Raw genomic sequence first — 9,424 nt, forward strand, 5'->3', positions numbered from 1 at the left:
CAGGTGAATTAATAATGGATAGTTATTTCTTCGGTTTTTAATGTATATCAGATATTTTATGAAGACAAGTCCTACATGATCTACCATAGAAACTAAATATCCTATTTGACCCACATACGAAACTAGTTCGAGGTGGGATTAGCTAGTGATAAGTTACCGCTTTCCATCGTAACTAAAATACTTCAATAAGGATTATAGGTATCGGATTAATCGTTGCGGGTGAATTAATAGTGGATAGTCATTTCCTCGGTTTTTAATGTATATCGGATATTTTACGAAAATAAGTCCTACGTGATTTATCGTAGAAAACACCGATTATGGGTTTATGGCATTTTTAAATATCCTATTTGACCCACATACGAAACTAGTTCGAGGTGGGATTATCTAGTGATAAAAAGTTACCGCCTTCCGTCGTAACTAAAATACATCAATAAGGATTATAGGTATTGTCGTAGGTGAGTTTGAATTCTTCCAGATTGTAAATGTATTATACTATACTAATTTATTCGTTCCGGTGATAGTGTATAAAAGTATCGGTCCTTCCTTCTAGAACCATCATTATCGAATACTATTTTCAGAGATAAAGCAGCATTTATGAAACAGAAAATTTCGGAGAATCAACCACATTTGAGAATAGAAAATGTCTGTGGGTCTTATTCCCCAGTAGCACTGCCGACGTAGGGCCAACATGGTCGGCTTTGTGTGTTACCGACGAGTTGGTAAAAAGTCACTAATAAGTCGGGAGAGTAATGGTTTGAAAGTCGAAATGTCCGCCTGGAGGGACGATGGCCCGCCGGTTTTCCTACTGTTTTGAGGCTACTATAAAACGACTGTTGGCCGACTATATGTCGGCGTCATTATGCCTACCTAAATCCGCGCTCAATCCGACGATTTCGCGGCTTTTTAGTATAGGAACGGTAAATCGTCGGTAAAGGGCTGGTAGAGTAAGGGTTTGAGAGTCGAAATGTCCGCCCGGCGGGACGACGGCCCGCCGGTTTTCAGACTGTTACGAGGCGACTATAAAACGACTGTTGGCCGACTATAGGTCGGCGTCATTATGCCTACCTAAAGCCGCGCTCAATCCGACGATTTCGCGGCTTTTTAGTATAGGAACGGTAAATCGTCGGTAAAGGGCTGGTAGAGTAAGGGTTTGAGAATCGAAATGTCCGCCCGTTGGGACGACGGCCCACTGGTTTACCGACTGTTACGACACGAATGAAATAGGACCCTCATCCAACACGTTTGAGAGTCGACTTAACCGCCTGTCAGCAAGAGGTCCGACGCTTTTGCGACGATCAAACTTTAACTCGAGGCCCGACGGTTTTGCGACTATCAAGCCTTAACTCGAGGCTTCATTCGCTTATAGTAAAGGATACTGATACCAAGTATTGAAATTTCTTTAATACATTTTCAATGAAAATCACTTTAGAATTTGTACTTTGAATATTTCAAGTAACATACAGGTTGAGCATCAATTATAACAATTTCAAATATTAAACAATGTATTCGATATTACACGACTAGTCGAATGGAAATATTAGCTGCCTAGCTAATTGGTTTTAACCGAAAGTAAAATTTTTCAGGGCGAGTATAATATTTACATCAATTAAAGCATTTATTAATATTCATTGTTAATATCTTCGATGTGGCCAGTTACTATCTCTTAAATTAAAAAAATCTTAATGAAAAATATACAGGGTTGCTACGGAATTTTCAGAACAAAATTCCCGGACTTTTCCAGGTTTTCCCTGAACTTTTTCTCAGTTTTCCCAGACCTTTTAGGGCGGTAGGGTAAATTTTTACAGCACGTTTTAAGTGCTTATAATTATATAACTCTCTACATTAAGTTTTCCAATGTATTTGTTGCACCAAAATGAATAAGAATCATTTTAACTATAAATAACAGTCTTAAGAGCTTTTTTGAAGGCATTTATTTATAAAAACAATTCTAGACATTTTGAAGCATTGCTCATGGAGTTTTCTGTGTTAAGAGAGGATAAGGAGAAACTTTCATTACTCTTTCAATAAATACTTTTACTACCCACTAAAATCAAGTTCCCAGAATTTGCTAAAATTTTTAAAATTTCCCGACTTTTCCCTGACCTTTTGGCCCATTTTTAAATTCCCTAACTTTTCCAGGATATCCAGGTACTGTGGCAACCCTGATATACACTTACAGATTTTTTTTAATGAAAAAGAAAAACATACAATTCTAAAGGGTATTATTTCACACATTTTTCTCTTAAAAAGTTTGAAACCGCAAAAAAATTCTGTAACTAAAACAAATTGAGATCTATTTTGGAATTCAGTATTATTTTCACAACCAAAAATCTTTAATATATAAGGTTTTTGATTTCTAAGCGCCCCAAAACACTTGCTTCTTTTATATTCAAACAAAGAAACTGAAGGTATACATAAACGTTTAAGTTTTGGTTTCATTTTATAGGGGTGTGGTTCCCAGCAGATGAGAAGCTAGGTAAAAAAGCAAAGGCTATTCATAAACTGCGGAATAGTAAAAGTCAAAAAAACCGTCCCACGGAAAAAGAAGGCCTATACAACAACTTCGTTTTTCATTTTACTCTTTTATAACGTGACCATACCGACTAGCGGGAAGGAGTTGGTAATCAATTGGCAAAAGTGGGTTACATGTTTAGGACGGTAGGCAAGCCTACTTCAAACCACCACAGTTCCAACAGCCGGATAAATGTCGGTTACTAAACGGCCTAAGCATAACTTTGCTTTTAATTTTACTCTTCTTAAACGTCACAATACCGACTAGCGCGAGAGAGTCGGTAATCAATTGGCAAAAAATAAGTTGAAGTTTTCTAGACGGTACGCAAGCCTACTTTAAACCATCTCTGTTCCAACTGTCAGATAGATGTCGGCATTGCCAACTAAAAGAAGTAGTCGGCTTCATGAGTCGGAAAACTATCGAAATAAGCATAGTACAGCTGACTGGACCGTAAACCGACTATTCGACCTTTAACCGACTGTTATGCGGAAGGCTTGTGCTACTGGGGTTGCTGTCGGTGAAGAAGTAAAGCGATCTTGCGATACACGGCCGTCCTAGGCAAAATACCTGGACGAGATGAGCTCCCAGAATTTACCTTCAGAGATTTGGAGGTAAGAATTTAACAAATTGATTCATTTTGATATTAAAAATTAAATATCACGACAACGTTTTTATTCATTTGTTTAAGGTTTTGGTGCGATCCATACACATCGGATTCGTCATCCGGTTTGATCTCAGACCGGAGATATCGTCCATAGATGTCTCCGTGTCGTATCACCCAAATCTGGACCGTCTCGTGCGAAAAATAGGGGGCGAAAAAAGCTTCGTGCAGGTATGTTTTTTCTCTCTCTCTCACCCCCGCTTAATTACATCATTATTCCATGTTTCCTTTATTTCTCCACTAGGTGAGGAAGTTGGAGACGTTCATTCTGCCCCACGAACGGTCCAGGGCTTTAATTTTTAAAGACTTTTTCGAGAGTCAGAGCAGCAGCAGCGGAATGTAACAAAAAAATTAAAATTAAAAGTATATATATATATATATATATATAATCGTTGAATTAAAAATTAAAAAAAATATATATATATATATATAAAATAAATTGAATATTGAAATAAATTAAATATTAAAAAGCAATAAATAGTCTCTTTTTTTACAACATTTTATTTTTAAAAATCTTCATCGTCCCAATCAATTAAAATTGGAGGTGAAGATATTACAACTTTTTTCCTGTTTTCTTATTAACCATAGTCGGGGGTTTCTTCTTCTTTTCCAATAACTCCGTCTGGATTCTAGTTATAATCGGTTCTTGACCGGTATTTCTATTCAATTTACCCGAGACTTTATATTTTCGTGATTTTTTTACGATTGGTTTTGCGTTAGTGGGAGTAAAAGTCGAAGCTGCGGGGGTTTGAACTGCGTTAGTTTGAAATGTTTTGGTTTGAAGGGGAGGAGGAGGAGTTGGAGGAGGTGTATAGGTGGAAGGGTTAGAATGAATAATTATAGGTGACGATTGTATATTCGGTGGGGTTGATGGTAGATTGCTAACGCTAACCGTTTTCGGAACAATGTGTTTTTTAGAAAACTGATACTTTTGAAGCAATTCTTGATACCGTCGAGTTTTTTCTCTCGATGTAAGACCTTTTGTTCGAATTACCGCGAACATTTCCCGTCATTTCATTGTTAATTAGATCTTGATTTGATCGAATTTGATCATATGGGACGAGAATTAATTTTTGAAGAGTATTCATTGTCCGAGTAATGTTGAAATGCCACTGATAATGCTCGGTAGAAGCGTCGAAGTTAATGGGAAAAACCGCCGTGTTGTTTCAATTTCAGAAGAGACTTCTTTCTTTTGAACGAAATATTTTTATCAGCTAGTTTACGTATCAAATTCCTGAACTTGACTAATTTTCTCCTTGTTTTATTATCTATGATAACATCTCCTTTTTTAAGTTGCTTGATAGTTGGCATATGAATTTAAGTTGCGGATCGTTTACACAATCTACCCTCTTAGAGGAAGACCGTTTAGACTACTAAATCTCCTCGAAGTGCTCGACATAATGATGAAATTAATTGTTAAATATAGCTATTTATAAAATATCATCGGTAGATCTTCCAAAATTCCGTGTCCTCTTAACCTCAAATCGTCGGGGCAATCCACCCTGAGATCCAGAATTAGATACGCGTACGGCGATAAACTAGTCGTATCCTCGTACGCTAACAATAATTTATTTGGTTTTTTGGGAAAGACTTGTCTCGAAAGCGTAGCAATCTGATTCTTATCACGCATCATTCGCTTCAAAATTAAATAATGCGTGTTCAGGCTGATATCTCTCATTACGGAACCTTTAAAAAATTAGACATATTCAAAGTACGGTAAAAAAATATATACAAATAAAATCCATACACAACCTGTCTTGTACATATTTTGACTTAATAATATGCAGCTGGCGTTTTTATGGTGCGCATTTATAATGAATAAACTTCCGACAGTTTTATTGTCTTTCAATTCGTTTAGAAGGTCATCGATAATAATCAAGTTATTTACATTACAGTCTAGTAAATTTTCAAGATCATCGGGGATTCCCTTAACAAATTCCAAAATTGGAAGTTCCGTTAGTAACTTTTCAAACTCGGTTTGATACGAACCGTACATATAAATTATTCTCTGTATTTTCGGAGTTATGCAAAACTTGTGATTACGAAGTAATTTAACAACGAACGTGTTTTTACCTGAAATAAAGTTCTCAAGTTAATAGCTATCGTATTAATTATAAAAACAATGAAATTGACGTAACCTGATAAACTGGGTCCGTAAATAGCGTAGTTGCTAGGATGACGAAACTTCAGATAGCACGAGTTCATTTTTAACAATGGATGGAATGATGTTCCGTGTCCGATATTTATACATGATTATAACTTTTTCTTTATTAAATCGATTTCGCTAATCCACGAGTTGAAGGATTCGTCATACGAATACCATTTAACGTAATGTTCTTTAGTACCATCGGATTTTTTACGCGATTTAAAATTTTTTTAATACGGAAAACGCAATCATTCAAATCTTTCCCCACGATTTGCATTTCCGGTTGAAGGAAAGTGCCCTCGATCAACCGAGAATTCAGATCTTCAATCTTATAGGTCCTCGGTTGCGTATTCAAAACCTCAAGCACTCTAAATAGTTCATCACTCCATCTTGGCTTGAATTTTTTATTAAACACGTTTGTTTGTTTGGAAATTCTAATAATGTTTCCCACGTATATATCTTCCGAATCTAAAGGGGGACTGAAATCGATTTTACCAAACATTCTATACCAAACTTCTGCCGAGTTTTCGCTGTTGACTTCATTAGGATTCACTCCGATTGTTCTATGGAAACTGTCGTTATAAGCCTTTACTAAATTCGGTAATAAATTATTGTAGTTAAACGTGTTATTCGCTGTCATATACTGGTAAATTCGATGTTTCATAGTTTGTATAAATCTATATAAAAAAACCCAAGTTAGACGCTTCCTTCCATTTAAAAAAAAGTCTCACCCTTCGCATATGGACGATTTCATTTCCGAAAACGTTGTATAATATTTTATACACTTACTTTTTAAATATATCTGGAAACGAGGACCGAATTCCGAACCTCTATCACTAGTAACTAATTTAGGTTTGTGTCGATTGCTTTTTAATAGGATATGTTTAAAAGCTTGAATCACCGTCTCCACCCTCTTATTTTTAATCGGAACTAGCGAACCCCATTTTGAAAAATAATCCACGCAAGCTAAAATATATCTGACCCCTTTATTATACCTTTATAAGCTTTGCATATCAATTAAATCCAAACCCCAAATTTGATCAATACCAAATGAAATAACTCGCGGTCTCAAATAATTAATTCTAGCTGGTCTGTGTAGAGTATAAACATTTTGTTGTTTGAGAAATTCTTTAACATCTCGTACCCGATAACCAAACTTCCTCGCTTCCCTAAAGAGAGCAGCGACACTGGCGTAGGACCCCGGGCTTTTACTATTATAATAAATGCTTCGAATTTTCCCCCAATCCTTGTTTCGTGTCTCCTCTGCTCTACGCTTTTTCATCTCGTATCCTTTTCACAACCTAAAAAAATCGCTGCCTAAACTTTCACCTTTCTTGGTCTATTCACGCTCTTTACTGTCTTTCTCAAATGTTTATTCACATTCCAAAACCTTTTCCCCCGTCTAACTACCCTCCTACCTGATAGAAGTTTCCGCGAAACCTTAGACGGGACTATTATAATTCTCTTACGTAACATCATGGATCCAAATTCTGAATGAGTATGGTTTATTCATACACTTGTTATTTATAGGAAAATAACGCAACTAGGAATAATAGACATCTTAGTAATATTTTTTTATTATCACACATTACAAAATAGGGTTATTTTTCCGCTATATCCTTATTCCCGTAAGGTAATGAAGTAACACCATCTTCAAAAATATACCGTTTATCATCATAACACGATAACGCGGCTTTCTGAACTTTCAAGGTATAAAGTTCATGATTCTCAGACTGGAATCGATACATGGTCTCCGACGTACGTTTCCTTTTGAAAAGACAATTTTTATAGTCCTCGTGTCTTATTTTGTTTTTCACAACAGTTTTACAATCCCTTTCAACGTTTTTTTTTCTTCCGTTCCACTCAACAAAAGACTATAAATTTTACTACGTAGCCCTACGTATTCGTGAATGGGCTTCCCTGAAGTTTCATCTTTGAACTTCCCCAACGCCTTTTTATTGACCTCATTGTGGAGAAAATGGTTCTTAGGATAATTGCTAAAGTCAAATTTATCACCGTGTCAATCTAAATCTTTATACACGTTTTCTGTTTCAACTTCAATACAGAATGAATCAGTGTCGGTGAATAACAATTTCACACGATCATTATATACTTGTTTTAAGAAATTGAAGTAAAAATCGAACATGAGATGTTTTGATAATTCAAGAACAGAAAACCCTATGTAAATTGGTCTATTTAAAGTAATTTTTTGGGGCGCATGGAAACACCCACTAAATCTTTGTTAAATACCGCCACACTTTTAAACGAGGGTTGGCTAACTTTCTTTAACAATGTTTTTTTTTCGTGTGAGCTAAATGAAATACTATTCTTTTCCTTAAATTTTCCATTGATTTACCAAATAACGAATTGACAATTAGATTGAACAATGATTGTGTAAATTCGTCGGGCGCTAGCTTCCGCTGTTCGGTATTGAATTCAATAAACGGTCTAAGCCAACGCTCTTGTCTGAATTCTAACACCCTATGTATTTTTTGTTAAGACCATACCTTGTTGTAAGTATGTTTTAGATTTCTATAATGGAGAACATACTTCGTTTTAGACATTTGGTTGGGAATTAATTTTGGGTTTGATTCTTTAGGAGGTATGTTAAATTCTGCTAACACATCAAGACAATATGGTGAAAGTTGGGAAACCTGAACGCTCAACCTTTCAGGAGCCAAAGGGAAATCCGATGTAAAAGCATGAATTTCCGGGGGGTAAAGAAGGTCGCATTCGATGATGTATCCTAGATTATTATCATCAGGTATTTTGGGGATTTTTGTCATTAAACTATTTAATTCCGATTCGGGGACCCACTTAAAACCATCAATTGGTAAATAATCGCTTAAACTTGTTCCATATCTGAAATGATAGACTAACATTAACCCCTTGTAATTATTTTTAAAAATCGACAAGTAACTCACAGGTTATTACAATCCAGATAGAGAATGTAACTCGTTGGTTTATCATTAACATATGTTTGGGGAATAAGCGGGTTATTGGCAGCGGCGTATCGGTGCGTTATCATAGAAACTCCTCCACGGATTTCCGATTCTAGGAAGAGATACTGGTCGATGTCTAATAATAACTCTAGTTTCACCCCAGTTTGGAAAAGCATCGCTTGCCAGGCGTAACCTGGTACTGTTGAAAATATTACTTTCTAGTATTTAAGAACTACATTAACAACACCTTACGTGTGAACGAATGTAGAACATCGAGGTTGTAAAATTGAAAACATTTGTCTCTAAACTCGTTAAAAACATCACATAATTGAACACAGTCGGTAAGCACGTATCGACCTAGATATTTAAATGAATCCTTTAAAAACTTCAGCCTTTAGATTTTCTTGTTAGAAATAAAAAGCTATTACCCATATTTTTCAATTGGAATGTATTCCAAATTAATTTCACGTGTTCATAATCCTCTTCATCAATACTTTTATCCGATAGAGTACTGAAAAACGCTTCTTTATCCGGAAGCGCTGTCTCATCGAAAACCTTCAAGGAAGTTACATTTTCATATGGATACGGTAATTTTTTTAATAGCAATTTCGCTTTGTCCTATTCAAATAGGTTATTAAGAACCTTAAATTTTTCCGCCCCTTCTTTACCCAAATTCATCACGAGATTGGATAATGAAGTGTTTAGAAATCTAAAAACAATTACTATAATCACTTTTACCGGAGTAAAATAATGAAATATCTTACCTAAATGAGTCAATAAATCGGATATTACTAAACGTAAACGAAATGTAACGTTCCGTGTTTGAGGGGATGCAGGACAGTTTTTCATTTTTGAAAGATCCAGCCTTTTGAAGAATTAAATGTAAATCATAGCTGAAAAAATAGTGTTATGTTTTTAATCCTATTTTAGAATTTCATATTCAAACTATTACTTGGAGAGATTATGGAAAATACATGGTAGATATTTAGGGGGTTTGATTTTCAAATTACACGACGAATGCGCCGCTCCACGAAACTGACCAGTTAAATGACAATGATCACGTACTGGTCGGTCATCATCATCATCGGCGAAATTCTTCTTACAAAACCTACAGTGACTTGAAAAATGAAACTCTTTCTCCTGTTTATCCGTCATAATTAGTG

General features: G+C 35.6%; 1 long non-coding RNA gene across 1 annotated transcript; it reads right to left on the reverse strand.

Moving 5' to 3' along the window:
* Positions 1-8,673: 8,673 nt before the first annotated feature.
* On the reverse strand, positions 8,674-9,220 carry LOC149676500 (uncharacterized). The gene is made up of 3 exons (XR_016366764.1): positions 9,026-9,220; positions 8,904-8,970; positions 8,674-8,816 (listed from the first exon to the last, which is right to left on the reverse strand). It is a non-coding gene; the product is annotated as an uncharacterized LOC149676500 (long non-coding RNA).
* Positions 9,221-9,424: the final 204 nt, after the last annotated feature.

Source organism: Phalangium opilio, unplaced genomic scaffold (genome assembly GCF_054372755.1).
Source record: "Phalangium opilio isolate 3A_F unplaced genomic scaffold, DU_Popi_V2 ptg000046l_1, whole genome shotgun sequence".
NCBI lineage: Eukaryota > Metazoa > Arthropoda > Arachnida > Opiliones > Phalangiidae > Phalangium > Phalangium opilio.